Source organism: Hylobates moloch, unplaced genomic scaffold (genome assembly GCF_009828535.3).
Source record: "Hylobates moloch isolate HMO894 unplaced genomic scaffold, HMol_V3 SCAFFOLD_12, whole genome shotgun sequence".
NCBI classification, from domain to species: domain Eukaryota; kingdom Metazoa; phylum Chordata; class Mammalia; order Primates; family Hylobatidae; genus Hylobates; species Hylobates moloch.
Window position 1 is genome coordinate 45,552,395 of NW_026652287.1, and position 16,898 is coordinate 45,569,292.

The window sequence follows — 16,898 nt, forward strand, 5'->3', positions numbered from 1 at the left end:
TTTTTAGTAGAGACAGGGTTTCACCACATTGGTTAGGCTGGTCTCGAACTCCTGACCTCGTGATGTGCCCACCTTGGCCTCCCAAAGTGCTGGGATTACAAGCGTGAACCACCATGCCCGGCCAACACTAATTTTTTAAAAGCTGGCACAGCCTTATTAATTTCAGAAAAAGCTGACTTCATAGCATGAAAATATCAGTGATAGAAGGGCATTACATACTGACAAAGGGGTCAATTCACCAAGAAGACAAGGCAATCCTTACTGTGTACGTACATAACCACAGAGTGGCAAAATATATGAGGGGAATACTAATACAACTGCAGGAAGAAATACATGAATGCACTGGTACAGCTGTATACTTCAATAACCCCCACCATTAATTTAGAGATCCAGCAGGCAGAAATCTGGAAGGACATAATTAAATTGAACAGCACCATCAAAACAACTGGACTTAATTGAAAACCAGAATAATTCATTCAGTAACAGCAGAATATACATTCTTCTCAAGTTCACATGGAATAGTCACCAAGATATCTCACATTCTGCTAAATAAAATACTTCCTAGCAAATTTAAAAGACTAGAGAATACAAAACATGTTCTCAGATCCAGAACTGCTAACAGAAAGATAGCTTTAAAACCCACAAATATTTGGAGATTAAATCCTGAACTTCTAAATAATGCATGGATGAGAAAAGTCTCAAGAGACATTAAAAATTATTTTGAATTAAATAAAAATAGAACTTATCAAAACACGTAGAATGCAGCAAAAGGAGTGCCTGGCTGAAATTTATATGACTGAACACATATACCACCAAAGAATGATCTGTAATCAATAATCTCAATGTCTAACTTAAAAAACTAATAACAGGCCAGGCATGGTGGCTCACGCCTGTAATCCCAGCGCTTTGGGAGGCTGAGTCAGGCAGATCACCTGAGGTCAGGACTTTGAGACCAGCCTGGCCAACATGGTGAAACCCCATCTCTACAAATACAAAATACAAAATTACAAAAATACTCTCTTTTTTTTTTTTTTTGAGACGGAGTCTCGCTGTGTCACCCAGGTTGGAGTGCAGTGGCGCGATCTCGGCTCACTGCAAGCTCCGCCTCCCGGGTTCACGCCATTCTCCTGCCTCAGCTTCTCCGAGTAGCTGGGACTACAGGCGCCCGCCACTACGCCCGGCTAATTTTTTTGTATTTTTAGTAGAGACGAGGTTTCACCGTGGTCTCGATCTCCTGACCTTGTGATCCGCCCGCCTCGGCCTCCCAAAGTGCTGGGATTACAAGCGTGAGCCACCGCGCCCGGCAATACTCTCTAATGTACTCTAAAATACAAAAATTAGCCAGGCATGGTGGCACAGGCCTATAATCCCAGCTACTTTGGAGGCTGAGGCAGGAGAATCACTTGAACCCAGGAGGCACAGGTTGCAGTGAGCCCAGGTCACACCATCATACTGCAGGTGACAGAGCGAGACTCTGTCTCAAAAATAAATAAATAAATAAATAAATAGAGAAAAAACAACAAAACCAAAAGGTGGTCTTGTGAACATATCAATAATTAACTGAAAAGTGTCTCCTCAAGTCAACTAACAACAAAAAGACAAAGATTATTAATATGACGAAAGGGGGAAAATGAAGAAGCACTTCACAAAACTGAACATTTATGATAGCAAACTAGGAATAGAAGGGAATTTCTTCTTTTTTTTTTTTTTTGAGACAGGTCTCACTAAGTTGCCCAGGCTGGAGTATATTGGCTATTCAGAGGTGCCGTCATACTGCTACAGCCTCAAACTGGTGGGCTCCAGCAATCTTCTTGCCTTGGCCTCCCAAGCAGCAAAGACTACAGGTGCATGCCACTGCATCGGGCAAGAGGAACTTCTTGAGAAACTACATACAAGAAACCTGCGGTTAACATCATGCTTAATGCGAAAAACTAGATGTTTTCGCAGTAATATGAGGAACAAGGTAAGAAAGACCCTTCTCACACTCTCACCATTTATTTATTTATTTATTTAGTGACAGAGTCTCGCTCTATCACCCAGGCTGGAGTGCACTGGCACGATCTTGGCTCACTGCAATCTCCGCCTCCTGGGTTCACGCAATTCTCCTGCCTCAGCCTCTGGAGTAGCTGGGATTACAGGCATGTGCCACCACGTCCCCGCTAATTTTTTTGTATTTTTAGTAGAGACGGGGTTTCACCATATTGACCAGGCTGGTCTGGAACTCCTGACCTTGTGATACGCCCGCCTCGGCCTCCCAAAGTGCTGGGATTACAGGCATGAGCCACCATGCCTGGCCTTTTGTTTTTTTTTTCTTTGAGATGGAGTTTTACTCTGTTGCCCAGGCTGGAGTGCACTGGTGCCACCTCAGCTCACTGTAACAACCTCCACCTCCCAGGTTCAAGAGATTTTCCTGCCTCAGCCTCCTGAGTAGCTGGGATTACAGGTGCACCCAACCATGCCTGGCTAATTTGTGTATTTTTAGTAGAGATGGGGTTTCACCATGTTGGTCAGGCTGGTCGTGAACTCTTGACGTCAATGATCCCCCCAACCCCTGCCTCGGCCTCCTAAAGTGCTGGATTACAGGCATGAGCCACCGCGCCTGGCCCCTCTCACCATTTCTATTCAACATTGTACAACAGTGAAACTAAGAAAAAGAAATAAAAGATATACCAACTGAGAAGGAAGAACTAAAGCTGTCTTTCTGCATATGACATGATTGTGTATGTAGAGAATTTCAAAAATCCACAACAAAGAAAATTCCTGGAACCAATAAGAGCAAGGTTGAAGGACACAAGCTCAACATACAAGGCCAATTCCTTTCCTATACAGCCACATAAATATAGTCAACTGAGCTTTGATGAAGAACCCAAGGCAGCTGGGTGTAGTGGCTCACGCCTGTGATCCCAGCACTTTGGGAGGCTAAGGTGGAATGGATCACTTCAGCCCAGGAGTTCAAGACCAACCTGGGCAACATAACAACACTCCATCTCTATTTCTTCAAAAAAAAAATTTTTTTTAAATAAAAGAAAAATTAAATGAAAATGGATCAAAGATGTAACTGTAAAATACAATAAGACTCCTAGAGGATAACATAGAAAATCTAGATGACCTTGGGTTTGATGATGAATTATAACATAACATAAATTGTAAGTTTGACTTCATTAAAATAAAAAAGTCCTGCTTTGGGGCCGGGCACGGTGGCTCATGCCTGTAATCCCAACTCTTTGGGAGGCCGAGGCGGGCGGATGACTTGAGGTCAGGAATTCAAGACCAGTCTGGCCGACATGGTGAAACCCCGTCTCTACTAAAGATACAAAAATTAGCCAGGCGTGGTGGTGCATGCCCGTAGTCCCAGCTACTTGGGAGGCTGAGGTAGAATAAATCGCTTGAACCCGAGAGGCTGATGTTGCAGTGAGCCGAGATCACGCCACTGCACTCCAGCCTGAGTAACAGAGGCTCCATCCCCACCACCGCCCAAAAAAAAAGTCCCGCTCTGGGAAAGACCATGTTAAGAAAATGAAAAGACAAGCTACAGACAGGGAGAAATTCTTTGCAAAACACCTATCTGATAAAGGACTGGTATTCCAACTACTAAAAGAACTATTAAACTCAGTAACAGGAAGACAATCCAATTAAAAACGGGCAAAAGATATGAACATACACATCACCAAAGAAGATTTAGAGATGGTAAAGAAGCACATGAAAACATGCTCAAGGCCGGGCGCGGTGGCACACGCTTGTAATCCCAGCACTTTGGGAGGCCGAGGCGGGCGGATCACGAGGTCAGGAGATCGAGACCATCCTGGCTAACATGGTGAAACCCCAAATTAGCCAGGGTGGTGGGGGGCCTGTAGTCCAGTACTGAGGTGAGGCAGAGAATGGGTGAACCGGAGGGGGGCTGAGCGAAAAAAAATGCTCAACATCACACAGCATTAGGGAATAAAAAAAAAACTAAGATAAATAAAACTGAGTAAGACATTACCACACTCACTAAATAGCTAAATTTTAAAACACTAAAAACACCAAATGATGAAGATGGAGAACAGTAAGTATCATCATTATTTGCTGCTGGCAATGGAAAATGGTACTCCCACTTTGAAAGGCAGACAGTTAGAAAGCAAAACACACTCTTAAATTGTAATCTAGCCATCATGCTCCTAGGTATTTACTCAAAAGAGTTGAAAACTTATGTTCATGCCAAAACTTGCACATGAATGCTTATAGTTTTATTCAAAACCTTAACCTTAGAGTGAACCAAGATACCTCTCAATAGACATATGGATAAACCATCTGGTTCACCCATAGAATGATAAAAAGAAATCATGTATCAGCCGGGCGCGGTGGCTCACGCCTGTAATCCCAGCACTTTGGGAGGCCAAGGAGGGCGGACCATGAGGTCAGGAGATCGAGACTATCCTGGCCAACATGGTGAAACCCTGTCTCTACTAAAAATACAAAAATTAGCTGAGTGTGGTGGCGCTTGCCTATAATCTCAGCTACTCGGGAGGCTGAGGCAGGAGAATCAGGTATCAAGCCATGAAAAGACATGGAGGCAGGCCGGGCGCGGTGGCTCACGCTTGTAATCCCAGCACTTTGGGAGGCCGAGGCGGGCGGATCACGAGGTCAGGAGATCGAGACCACGGTATACAAAAAATTAGCCGGGGTGGGGGGCCTGTAGTCCAGTATCCAGAGGGTGAGGCAGAGAATGGGTGAACCGGAGGAGGTCTGTCTCGGAAAAAAAAAAAAAAAAAAAGACATGGAGGCTAGGTATGGTGGCTCCCACTTGTAGTACCAGCTACTCAAGGCACTGAGGCAGGAGGGTCACTTGAGTCCGGGAGTTCAAGACCAGCATGGGTGTTATGATGAGACCCCATCTCAATTAAAAAAAAAAATAATAAGAGGTGGAGGAACCTTGACTTGAACATATATTATTAAGTAAAAGAAGCCAATCTAAATGGTTATATACTGTATAGTTTCAAAGATGACATTCAGGAAAAGATAAAATTATGACAGAGTAAAAAGGCTTCTGATTGTCAAGAATTTGGGAAGAGGGACGGATTAATGAATAGGAGAAGCACAGGCGATATTTAGGTGAGGGAAAGCATCCTTACATGATGCAGCTATGATGAATAGCAGTTATTATACATTTGTCAAAACCTATAGATTGTATAACAGAGTCAGCCCTAATGTAAATTGTGGAGTCTGAGGCATCAATATTGGTACATCAATTATAACAGATGTATTAAAGTAATACAAAATATAAAAAGGATAAACTATGTGGAGGCAGAGGGATCAAGTGGGAACACTACACTTCCTCATCAATTTTTCTATAAGTCTGAAATAGCTCTACAAAAATAAAGTCTACTAGAAAAAGAAAAACAATGAAGACAGGATAATGACAATTCACACCATGACTGGTTGATGAATGAAACATACAACCTTTCACTCAATTCATGAATTTTATTTTAGTAAGCCTTTATGGTGCTTTGTGAGCCAGAGACTGGTAAAGGCGATGAAGTTCCACAGGATGCCTTGTTCAAAAGCCCATCACTCTCTATTTTGAGAAGTGCAATAAGAGCTTTGATTAGTATCAGTAGCCTCTGGAACTCTTGCACGAATATGAGTGTCCAGGCGGAGCCTTGGATTGTGGGATTACCCTGGGTGGTGGTGTGTATTATCTTGACTTATATGGCTAGCCATGAGGTAAAAAAAAGATTCCCAGAGTTTTGTGGGTTTTTTTTTGTTTTCCCTTTGAGATGAAGTCTCGCTCTGTTGCCCAGGCTGAAGTGCAGTGGCGCAATCTCGGCTCACTGCAACCTCCGCCTCCCAGGTTCAAGCGATTCTCCTGCCTCAGCCTCCTGAGTAGCTGGGATTACAGGTGCAAGCCACCATGCCTGGCTAATTTTTTTGTATTTTTAGTAGAGACAGGGTTTCTCCATGTTGGCCAGGCTGGTCTCGAACTCCTGACCTCAAGTGATCCACCCGCCTCAGTGTCCCAAAATGCTGGGATTACAGGTGTGAGCCACCACACCCAGCCTAATATTCCCAGAGTTCTTTTACTACAAAGGTGCAACTCTTAGACAATCACTCAAGAGTGTGTAAACATGTACAGGTGGGATTTATTGTTGGCCAGTGCTAAGACGACTAACTGATGAGCTGCCCCTTGAATCCAGTCCTTTATCAGGTCCATTTTAATTAAGGGATAAAAAGCAGCAGCTCTTCACCGAGAGCTCCAACGTGTACAAATGTGGCCATGTCAGCCATCAAGTCTACACACTCCCCACTGCTATTCACTCAGTAGCAAAGGATCTAGGACAAGGTAGACCTCCTCCAGCACCATGACATCTGGCAAGGAGGTAAGAAAAGAAGCCACCCTCCCACCCCAACTCCTACAGAGAGGATATGCTGAAGGCTAACATTTGGCTCTGTAATTTTGAAAGGAGGTCTGTGTAGGTTGCTGTTTCCAGGACCCATGGCAAAATGAGCAGTTGAGTAAAGTCACATGCTCAGGGCCTGGGGAGAGCCTCAATGTTCAGGATAACCTAGTACAAGGTGATCATTGCAGCTCTAATGGCATATAGTGTGGGGCCAAGGGCTGTTTGTTGCATCAGAGCCCTACGGACAACTTATGGTCATCATGGATAATTACAAGAGGCATGAGAGGAGGTTTCTAAAGCCACTATAGTGGCCAGGAATGGTGGCTCATGCCTGTAATCCCAGCACTTTGGGAGGCCATGGCAGGCAGATCACCGGAGGTCAGGAGTTTGAGACCAGCCTGGCCAATACGGTAAAACCCCGTATCTACTAAAAATACAAAAATTAACTGAGTGTGGTGGTGCACACCTGTAATCCCAGCTACTCTGGAGGCTGAGGTAGGAGAATCGCTTGAACCAGGGAGGCGGAGGTTGCAGTGAGCCGAGATTACGCTACTGCACTCCAACCTGGGAGACAGAGCCAGACTCAATCTCAGAAAAAAAAAAAAAAAAAAAATCCTCTATAGTACTCTGGAGGCACTAACAGGAGTGCCTGCCGTATGGCAATTTAAACAGTGTCTAGAGCCTTTGTGGTAGCGATATCCAGGCAATGATGACCAATTTGCAAGTCACAGCATAAATGGGCTTAAGGAAACTTTATAAAGGACTGTGTTACCTCCTGAACATCAAAAAAGCCCAAATGATGTTGTGGGTGCCAACAGGAACAATAGCAGTAGGCAGAGGTTGCAGTGAGCTGAGATCACACCACTGCACTTCCGCCTGGGTGACAGAGTGAGAGTCTGTCTCAGCACTCCCGCCTAGGCAACAGAGCAAGAAGACTCCATCAATCCATCCATCAATCAATCAATCAGTGTACCTTGCTTACATTTACTGGGATCTCCAGATATAACTGATTCCTAGGATTGATTAATCCCATGAATGATTGTCAGTTAGTGCATTACAGAGATGTTAAAATTAATTCAGAACTAGGCTGGGCCTGGTGGTTTATTCCTGTAATCCCAGCACCTTGGGAGGTCAAGGCAGGAGGACTGCTAGAGCCCAGGAGTTTGAAACCAGAAATATATATATATATATAAATGATTTAAAAAATGATAAAATTCAGAATCAATGTCGGAGAGGCCTGAAAGCCATGCACATGCAGCGTCCTTTTCTTTTTTTTTTTTTGAGACCGAGTTTCGCTCTTGTTGTCCAGGCTGGAGTGCAAGGGCGTGATCTCGGCTCACCGCAACCTCCACCTCCCGGGTTCAAGAAATTCTCCTGCCTCAGGCTCCCTAGTAGCTGGGATTACAGCCATGCGCCAACACGCCCAGTTAATTTTGTATTTTTAGTAGAGAAGGGGTTTCTCCATGTTGGTCAGGCTGGTCTCCAACTCCCGACCCGCCTGTCTTGGCCTCCCAAAGTGTTTGGATAACAGGTGTGGGCTACCATGTCCGGCCTTTTTTTTTGGTTGCATAATTCTTTTACTATATTTTGGAGTTGGAATTAGGTCAAAACCTAGAAAAATGCTTCATTTTTTTTTCTTTTGTGCCCTTCCTTCTTTAATCTTTCTCTGTTTTGTTTCTGTGGTCACTTGATATACTTCCGGGCAGAAGGGTTATTTTCCTACCTTAATATTTATTAATACATTTTTTCCTCCAGAGAACCTCAAATTGTAGGTTATGGGCCTCACCCATGGCACTGGTGGCGTTAAAAGGTTTCAGGGCTGGGCGTGGTGGCTCACACCTGCAATCCCAGCACTTTGGGAGGCTGAGGTGGGTGGATCACCTGAGGTCAGGAGTTTGAGACCAGCCTGGCCAACCTGGCGAAACCCCATCTCTACTACAAATACAAAAATCAGCCAGGTGTGGTGGCAGGTGACTGTAATCCCAGCTACGCAGGAGGCTGAGGCAGGGAGAATTGCGTGAACCTGGGAGGCAGAGGTTGAAGTGAGCTAAGATCATGCCAATGCACTCCAGCCTGGGCAAAAGAGCAAGACTTTGTCAAAAGAAAAAAAGAAAAAAGAAAAAGAAAAAAAAAAAGGTGATTTGGGCCAGCGCAGCAGCTCACACCTGTAATCCCAGCACTTTAGAAGACTGAGGCAGACAGATCACTTGAGGCCAGGAGTTCGAGAACAGCATCAATGAGATGCAATCCCATCTCTACTAAAAATACAAAAATGGGCCGGGTGTGGTGGCACATGCCTGTAATACCAGCTACTCAGGAGGCTGAGGCATAAGAATTGCTTCAACCTGGGAGGCAGGGGTTGCAGTGAACCAAGATGGTGTCACTGCACTCCAGCCTGGGCGACAGAGAAAGACTCTGTCTCAAAAAAAGTGATTTGATCAAGGAATCCAAGGGAAAGAAACGCAAACGTTTTAATCTGTTTAGATAAGGAATTGCTTCTCCACCGTTAAAATGGAAAACTCACAATCGAAAGGTAAATACATTCACAAGGGCCAGGCATGGTCACGCCTATAATACCAACATTTTGGGAGGCCAAGGCAAGAGGATCCCTTAAAGCCAGGCGTTCGAGACTAGCATGAGCAACATAGCAAGACCCTGTATCTGCAAAGTAAAAATTTGAAATTAGCCAATAGTGGCAGATGCCTTTAGTCCCAGCTACTCAGGAGGCTGAGGAGGGAGGATCGCTTGAGATGCGATGAGGTTTGATGGCTCCACTGCACTTCAGCCTGGGCGACGCTGCGAGACCGTCTCAAAAACAAATTCCCAAACTTGAGAACGGTAACCCAGACAGTGGGTCAGTGCCTGGTGAAGACAGCAGGGGCATCTGAGCAGCCACAGGAACGAACTCTGGGAGCTCCACACGCCCTCCTCTCCCCTAGCTACAAAAAAAAATGTTCCCTCTTCCAGGCTTCAATTCTCACAGGTGGATTCACCTTAATGTTCTGACCCAAATGGATTCTCAAACGCACGAGAATCCCTCATGACTTTCCCGTGGCCCCTGCGCAATCTTCGGAGACGCGGGGCTGCGGGCGCCCAGCTGCCCGGAAAGGGCTCCGGGGCCGGGGCCGCAGTCGCAGGGACGGGACAGGACGCCTGAGGTCCCAGCTGCCGGCCCAGCCCCACGCTGCTGGGAGACCCTCGGGTCAGCTGCGCCAGGGGGGACTCAGGTCTTCCCACAGCCGGTTCCGACAAGTCCCCTCCTCAGGTCTCGGGACTCCCGGCCCCGCACACTCACCATTTCTCGGCTTACGGAGGCTCCAGGAGTCCTCCCTACGGATCTCTCACTACCTGCAGGTCCCAGTGCGACAAAGCATATGCAGAGCCCCAGACAGTCCGAGGCTGGGACGCAATCCTAGCGAACCGCTAGAATAAGGACGTTCACACGCGCATTCAGAGCTAGGGTGCCAGCGCCTTTTCAACACCGATGCTGATTGGACAGTTTGCGTGGCCCCGCCCCCTCACCCCTGAGTGACAGCCATGCAGTAGGGCACGTGGTTGAGCCGAGCTAGCTTCCCAGAGTGGGTTTTCCCGGCGGGGATATTTGCATGTAAGAGGAATTTGTTCTTTGCCCGAGGTCCATTTTTAAGTGGCCTATTCAGTAGTATTAAGTGTAGTTACATTGTGAAACCAATCTCTAGAACTGATTTAATCTTGCAAATTTGAAACTCTTTATCGATTGAATAACATCCCATTTACCGCTCACCCTTAGCCCCTGACACCCACTCTTGGGACTTTTTGATTGTATGAATTTCATTGTGGGTACCTCATATAAGTGGAATTATTCTGTATTTGTCCTTTTCCGACTGGCTTATTTCACTTAGCATAATGTCCTCAATCTTCCCGATGTTGTAGCATGTGTCAGAATTTACTTCCTTTTAAGACAATTAAAGGCCGGGCACGTTGGCTCAAGCCTGTAATCTCAGCACTTCGGGAGGATCCCTTGAGGCCAGGATTTCCACACCAGCCTGGGCAACATTGTAAGAACCCGCCTCCACAAAAATAAAAATTAAAAATTAAAAAATATAGATTCCGGCCGGGTGCGGTGGCTCTCGCTTGTAATCCCAGCACTTTGGGAGGCCGAGGCGGGCGGATCACGAGGTCAAGAGATCGAGACCATCCTGGCCAACATGGTCAAACCCTGGTGGCAGAGCGAGACTCTGTCTCAAAAAGCAAAAACAACAATTAAAAAAGAAATAGTTATTGCAACAGAAGCTACTCAGGTTTTTAAGAAAAAGTGTGGTTTAGACACTTAGAAATGTCTTTGGGAAAAAAATTGTTAAGTGTACTGTAAAAGCATCACATGGTCTAGCCTCATAATAATTCTCTCTTTTTTTGGAGGCAGTTTCTCTCTTGTTGCCCAGGCTGGAGTGCAGTGGCGCGATCTCCGCTCACCACAACCTCCGCCTCCCGAGTTCAAGCGATTCTCTCGCCTCAGCCTCCCAAGTAGCTGGGATTACAGGCATGAGCCACCACGCCCGGCTAATTTTGTATTTTTAGTAGACACGGGGTTTCTCCATGTTGGTCAGGCTGGTCTCGAACTCCCAACCTTAGGTTGGGCTCTGCCCGTCTCAGCCTCCCAAAGTGCTGGGATTACAGGCGTGAGCCACCATGCCCGTCAATAATTCTCCCTTTTTAAAACCTAGGATTCTGCCGGGCGCGGTGGTTCACGCCTGTAATCCCAGCACTTTGGGAGGTCGAGGCAGGCGGATCATGAGGTCAGGAGTTCGAGACCAGCCTGGCCAACACAGTGAAACCCCATCTCTACTAAAAATACAAAAATTAGCTAGGCATGGTGGTGTGCACCTGTAGTCCCAGCTACTAGGGAGGCTGAGGCAGGAAAATCGCTTGAACCTGGGAGGCGGAGGTTGCCGTGAGCCGAGACTGCGTCACTGCACTCCAGCCTGGGCAACAGAGTGAGACTCCATCTTAAAAAAAAAAAAAAAAATTAGCCGGGTGTGGTGGCAGGGTGCCTGTGATCCCAGCTATTCGGGAGGCTGAGGCAGGAGAATCGCTTGAACCTGGGCAGTGAGCCAAGATCACGCCACTGCACTCCAGCCTGGGCAACAGAGTGAGACTCAAAAAAAAAAAAAAAAAAGAAAGAAAGAAAAAACAGAGACAGAAAGAAAGTTATAAAAATAAATAAGTATTTTTGGTTAAAGAAAAGATATTTTATATAAAAAAGGATCTTGTATGATAGATTCTTGTCCTAAACAAAAATGACTGGTTGTTTAAAAAGAGGGATGTTTAGGACAAGTCAGAAAGTCAAGGCCTATCACAGAGTGTAAGTCATGAAAGAATTTATGAAAGGGAATTTATGCAAGAAATGCTGTACAATTTAAAGGTGTTTAGGCCTCCTGAATGCTTCATAAAATGCCATTATGACTCTTAACTGTACAACTTGCCTGCTTTAAAGCTAGGGAAGGCCTGGGACACATGAAGTTAGATGCTAGAATGAGTCAGACCTTATCTGCACTTCTGTCTATGTCCTAGGCTCCCCACCTGGTACATAACTAAAATCACTTATCAGGTTTTTCACCAAAAGTAAAAGTTGCTAAGAATCAATATTATAACATGTAACTGAGACTACTGGAAAAAACAGTTTTACATGCAAGGTGTGTGAGTAAAGTAGAGTATACCTTTGGTAAAAAGATTATAAGAAGGCATGGGGCCGGGCGCGGTGGCTCACGCTTGTAATCCCAGCACTTTGGGAGGCCGAGGCGGGCGGATCACGAGGTCAGGAGATCGAGACCACGGTGAAACCCCGTCTCTACTAAAAATACAAAAAATTAGCCGGGCGTGGTGGCGGGCGCCTGTAGTCCCAGCTACTCGGAGAGGCTGAGGCAGGAGAATGGCGGGAACCCGGGAGGCGGAGCTTGCAGTGAGCCGAGATCGCGCCACTGCACTCCAGCCTGGGCGAGGGAAAGTCGCGACACCACGTCAAAAAAAAAAAAAAAAAAAAGAAGGCATGGGAATGTGGATTTTTTTGCCTAAATTAAAAGGTTAATGGATTTAGATAAAATAAAGCTGAAAGTTTAAGCAAGTTGTGGAAGGTTGATTGTAAAAGAAATTATGTGTGTAAACATATTGGCTAAAGTTAAATTGGGTATTATCCAGTTTTTCTATAAATTGAATATTAAAAGCACAACGGGTTTCTCTTAGAACACTAGCCTGCTCTTTAACAAAAATTGTAAAGGGTAATAAAAAACTATAAAAATTGCCAAACATTGGCATAAATATGTCTATAACATTGGGTAAATATATCTATAAGGTTTTATTAAGAATTGGGTTTAGGCCGGGCGTGGTGGCTCACGCCTGTAATCCCAGCACTTTGGGAGGCCGAGGCAGGCGGATCACAAGGTTAGGAGATCGAGACCATCCTGGCTAACATGGTGAAACCCCATCTCTACTAAAAAAAAATACAAAAAATTAGCCAGGCATGGTGGCGGGCACCTGTAGTCCCAGCTACTTGGGAGGCTGAGGCAGGAGAATGGTGTGAACCCGGGAGGCGGAGGTTGCAGTGAGCCGAGATGTGCCACTGCACTCCAGCCTGAGCAAAAGAGCGAGACTCCGTCTCAAAAAAAAAAAAAAAAGAAAGAAAAGAAAAGAATTGGGTTTAACAGTAATAGTATACTAATGTAAACGTGAAATTTGGCTTATTTGGTACAAAAATCATAGAGGAAGCAATGTCAAATATAAAATGGGGTGTGGCTTTCTTTGGACTATATCTGTATATATATGTTATTGGTATGTGTTCCAAAATGATGGAAATCTCTTGTAATTCTGATATATCTTAGTGTATGTTATCAGTAATAATTATAATTGTAATGTTAAATTATTGTGTGCCACAGAGTAACAGATTTCCTTGTCAATTGCATCTTTAACTATGGCTACCCTAAAACTTTGTCATCCATAAACAATTGTTGTCTTGTCTTGGTCCTCTTTAGAAGGTGGTTTTATAATCAGCTATAAAGCTCTAACAGGTGCTCCTGAATGCAAGTTTTAGATAACTTTGGAGATTGTGACATCAGAATAGAGAAAAAATGTTCAGGACTCTTGTCCTAGCACTTTGGGAAGCCAAGGTGGGTGGATCACTTGAGCCCAGGAGTTCCAGACCAGCCTGGCCAACATGACACAACCCGTCTCTCCAAAAAATACAAAAATTAGAGAATATCCAAGTTACAATTGAGTCAAACTGCAGAGAGAGGGTATCATTTTGAGTACCACCCCCCAGTTTGGTGGAAAAGAAAGTTGTGATATTGTGAAATATATAATTTGGGTTTTGTCCAGGGTTCCTGGCTCACAGTTGCTAAAAATCTTGTAATTTCCTAAGCGACTAGAGCAATTGGAGTATCTTTTGTTAAAATATTTGGGCTGCCTGTAATCCCACACGTTGGGAGGCTGAGGCAGGCAGGATGCTTGAGCCCAGGAGTTCAAGACCAGCCTGGGCAACATAGTGAGATCCTATCTCTACAAAAAATACAAAAATTGGCCAGGCATAGGGGTGTGTGCCTACAGTCTCAGCTACTTGAGAGGCTGAGGTGGGAGGATCACCTGAGATCAGGGAAGTCAAGGTTGCAGTGAGCTGTGATGACACCACTGCACTCCAGCCTAGGTGACAGAGTAAGAATCTGTCTCAAAAAACAAAAAACAAACAAAAAAAGGCTGGGGGCTGGGGCTCACATCTGTAATCCCAGTACTTTGGGAGGCCAAGGTAGGTGGATGCTTGAGCTCAGGTGTTTCAGACCAGTCTGGGCAACATGGCGAAAACCCATCTTTACTAAAAATACAAAAAAATAGCCAGATGTGGTGGTGTGCACCTGTAGTCCCAGCTACTCAGGAGGCTGTGGTGTGAGGATTGCTTGAACCTGGGGGTGGAGGCTGCATTGAGCCAAGATTGTGCCACTGTCACTGGGTGACAGAGTGAAGGAGACCCTATCTCAAAAAAAAAAAAAAAAATGGCCTTTTGTATTCAGTTCTTAAAATAGCTCTAGAAGAGTTCCAGAGTGAAAGGTGGAAGAAATGTCTTTACTTATTCATAACCATCCCCTTTCCGCCACAGCTAAGTTTATGTTACTGAGGTGATTTTCGGAAAGCTCCTACAAACCACAGGATGTGAGGCTAGTTGCCAGGGGAACCAACCATGTGACTGGAGCTTTGAAACTTTCAGCTCTGTCCCCAACGCCAGGGAGGGAAGAGAAAACTGAAGGTTGAGTTGATCACCAATAGTGAATGATGTGATTAATCGTGTCACCATAATAAAGACATCATAAAAACCCAAAAACAGGGCTCAGAGAGCCTTCTGGTTGGTAAATAAGAACATAACCATGTGCCTGGAGGTATCTCTTCATCTGGCTGTTCATTTGTATCATTTAAAATATCCTTTGTAGGGCCAGGTGCGCCTGTAATCGCGTCTGTAATCCCAGCACTTTGGGAGGCTGAGGCAGGTGGATCACTTGAGGTCAGGAGTTCAAGACCAGCCTGACCAACATGGTGAAACCCCATCTCTACTTAAAATACAAAAATTAGGCCAGATGCAGTGGCTCACACCTATAATCCCAGCACTTTGGTAGGACAAGGTGGGCAGATCATGAGGTCAGGAGTTCGAGACCAGCCTGGCCAGCATGGTGAAACCCCGTCTCTACTAAAAACACACACACACAAAAAAAATTAGCTGGACCTGGTGGCGTGGGCCTGTAATCCAGCTACTTGAGAGGCTGAGGTAGGAGAATCGCTTGACCCTGGTAGGCAGAGGCTGCAGTGAGCCGAGATCGTGCCACTGCACTCCAGCCTGGGCAAAAGAGTGAGACTCTATCTCAAAAAAAAAAAATTAGCCAGGTGTGGTGGTGGGCGCCTATAATCTCAGCTACTTGGGAAGCTGAGGCAGGAGAATTGCTTGAACCCAGGAGGCAGAGGTTGCAGTGAGCTGAGATTGCGCCATTGCACTCCAGCCTGGGCGACAAGAGCAAAACTCCGTCTCAAAAAAATAATAATAATAATAAATAAAATAAAATATCCTTTGTAGGCTGGGCGCAGTGGTTCACACCTGTAATGCCAGCACTTTGGGAGGCCAAGGCAGATGGATCACTTGAGGTCAGGAGTTCGAGACCAGCCTGGCCAACATGGTGAAACCCCTTCTCTACTAAAAATACAAAAATAGCTGGGCATGGTGGAGCATGCTTGTCATTCCAGCTACTCGGGAGGCTGAAACACGAGAATCATTTGAACCCAGGAGATGGAGGTTGCAGTGAGCCAAGATCGTGCTGCTGCACTCCAGCCTGGCAACAGAGTGAGACCTGTCTCAAAATAAGAGTAAATAAATAAATAATAAAATACCCTTTGTAAGACTAGGTACAGTGACTCACTCCTATAATCTCGGTGCTTTGAGAGGAGCAAGGTGGGAGGATCTCTTGAGACCTGGAGGTTGAGACTAGCCTGGACAACAGAGCGAGACCCTAACTTTACAAAAAATAAATAATTAGTTGAGTGTGGTGGCACATGCCTGTATTCCTAGCTACTTGCAGGACTGATGAGGGAGGATCGCTTGATCCCAAGAGTTGAAGCCTGCAATGAGCTATGATCCTGCCACTGCACTCCAGCCTGGGAGACAGAGTGAAACCCTGCTCTATTAAAAAAAAAAGCCCTTTGTAATAAATGGGTGAATGTAAGTAAAGTGTTTCTGTGAGTTCTGTAGGCTGCTATATAGCAAATTAATCAAACCCAAAGAGTGGGTCATGAAAACCCTGATTTACAGCTTGTTGGTCAGCATAGGTCACATCCTGGGACTTACAACTGACATTTGCAGTGAGGGGCATTCTTGTGAGCCGTTAGCTTCTGGTATTGGACTCTGTCTCCAGGTAGATACTGTCACAATTAAATTGAATGATATAGCACACCCAGCTGGTGTCTGCTTGAGAAGTGGTTATTGGTGGACCAGAAGTGAAGTATTCTGTTAAATATTTTGTTAATGGTTTTCCTATTCCTTTAAGAAAAGTGTATTTGAGACCCTTGAATAGAATTTTTTTAAATTAATTTATTTTTTTTTTTTTGAGACAGAGTTTCACTCTTGTTGCCCAGGCTGGCGTGCAATGATCTCGGCTCACTGCAACCTCCCCCTCCCGGGTTCAAGCAATTATCCTGCCTCAGCCTCTCGAGTAGCTGGGATTACAGGCATGCACCACCCCGTCCGGCTAATTTTGTATTTTTAGTAAGGGGGGGGTTTCTCCATGTTGGTCAGGCTGGTCTCGAACTCCCGACCTCAGGTGATCCACCCACCTCGGCCTCCCAAAGTGCTGGGATTAAAGGCGTGAGCCACCGCGCCTGGCCTAAAATAGGATTTTTTTTTTTTTTTTCCATTTTAGAAACAGAGACTCACTCTATTGCCCAAGCTGGAGTGCAGTGGCACAATCATAGGTCATTGTAGCCTCCAACTCCTGGACTCAAAGGATCTCTGCTATGAGACTA

General features: G+C 45.3%; 1 protein-coding gene across 4 annotated transcripts in view; it reads right to left on the reverse strand.

Moving 5' to 3' along the window:
• Nucleotides 1-16,898, reverse strand: part of ZNF490 (zinc finger protein 490) — a 31,939-nt gene that overhangs the window by 10,548 nt on the left and 4,493 nt on the right. Inside the window, exon 1 of one of the 4 annotated variants that reach the window (XM_058425200.1) lies at nt 12,074-12,297. The exons of 2 other annotated variants lie outside the window; for them this stretch is intronic. The gene's annotated coding sequence lies outside the window, so the exon portion shown is untranslated. Of the gene's footprint in view, nt 1-10,200; nt 10,677-12,073; nt 12,298-16,898 lie in introns of those variants that run through there. One more of the 4 variants, XM_058425202.1, reaches the window with a different exon arrangement.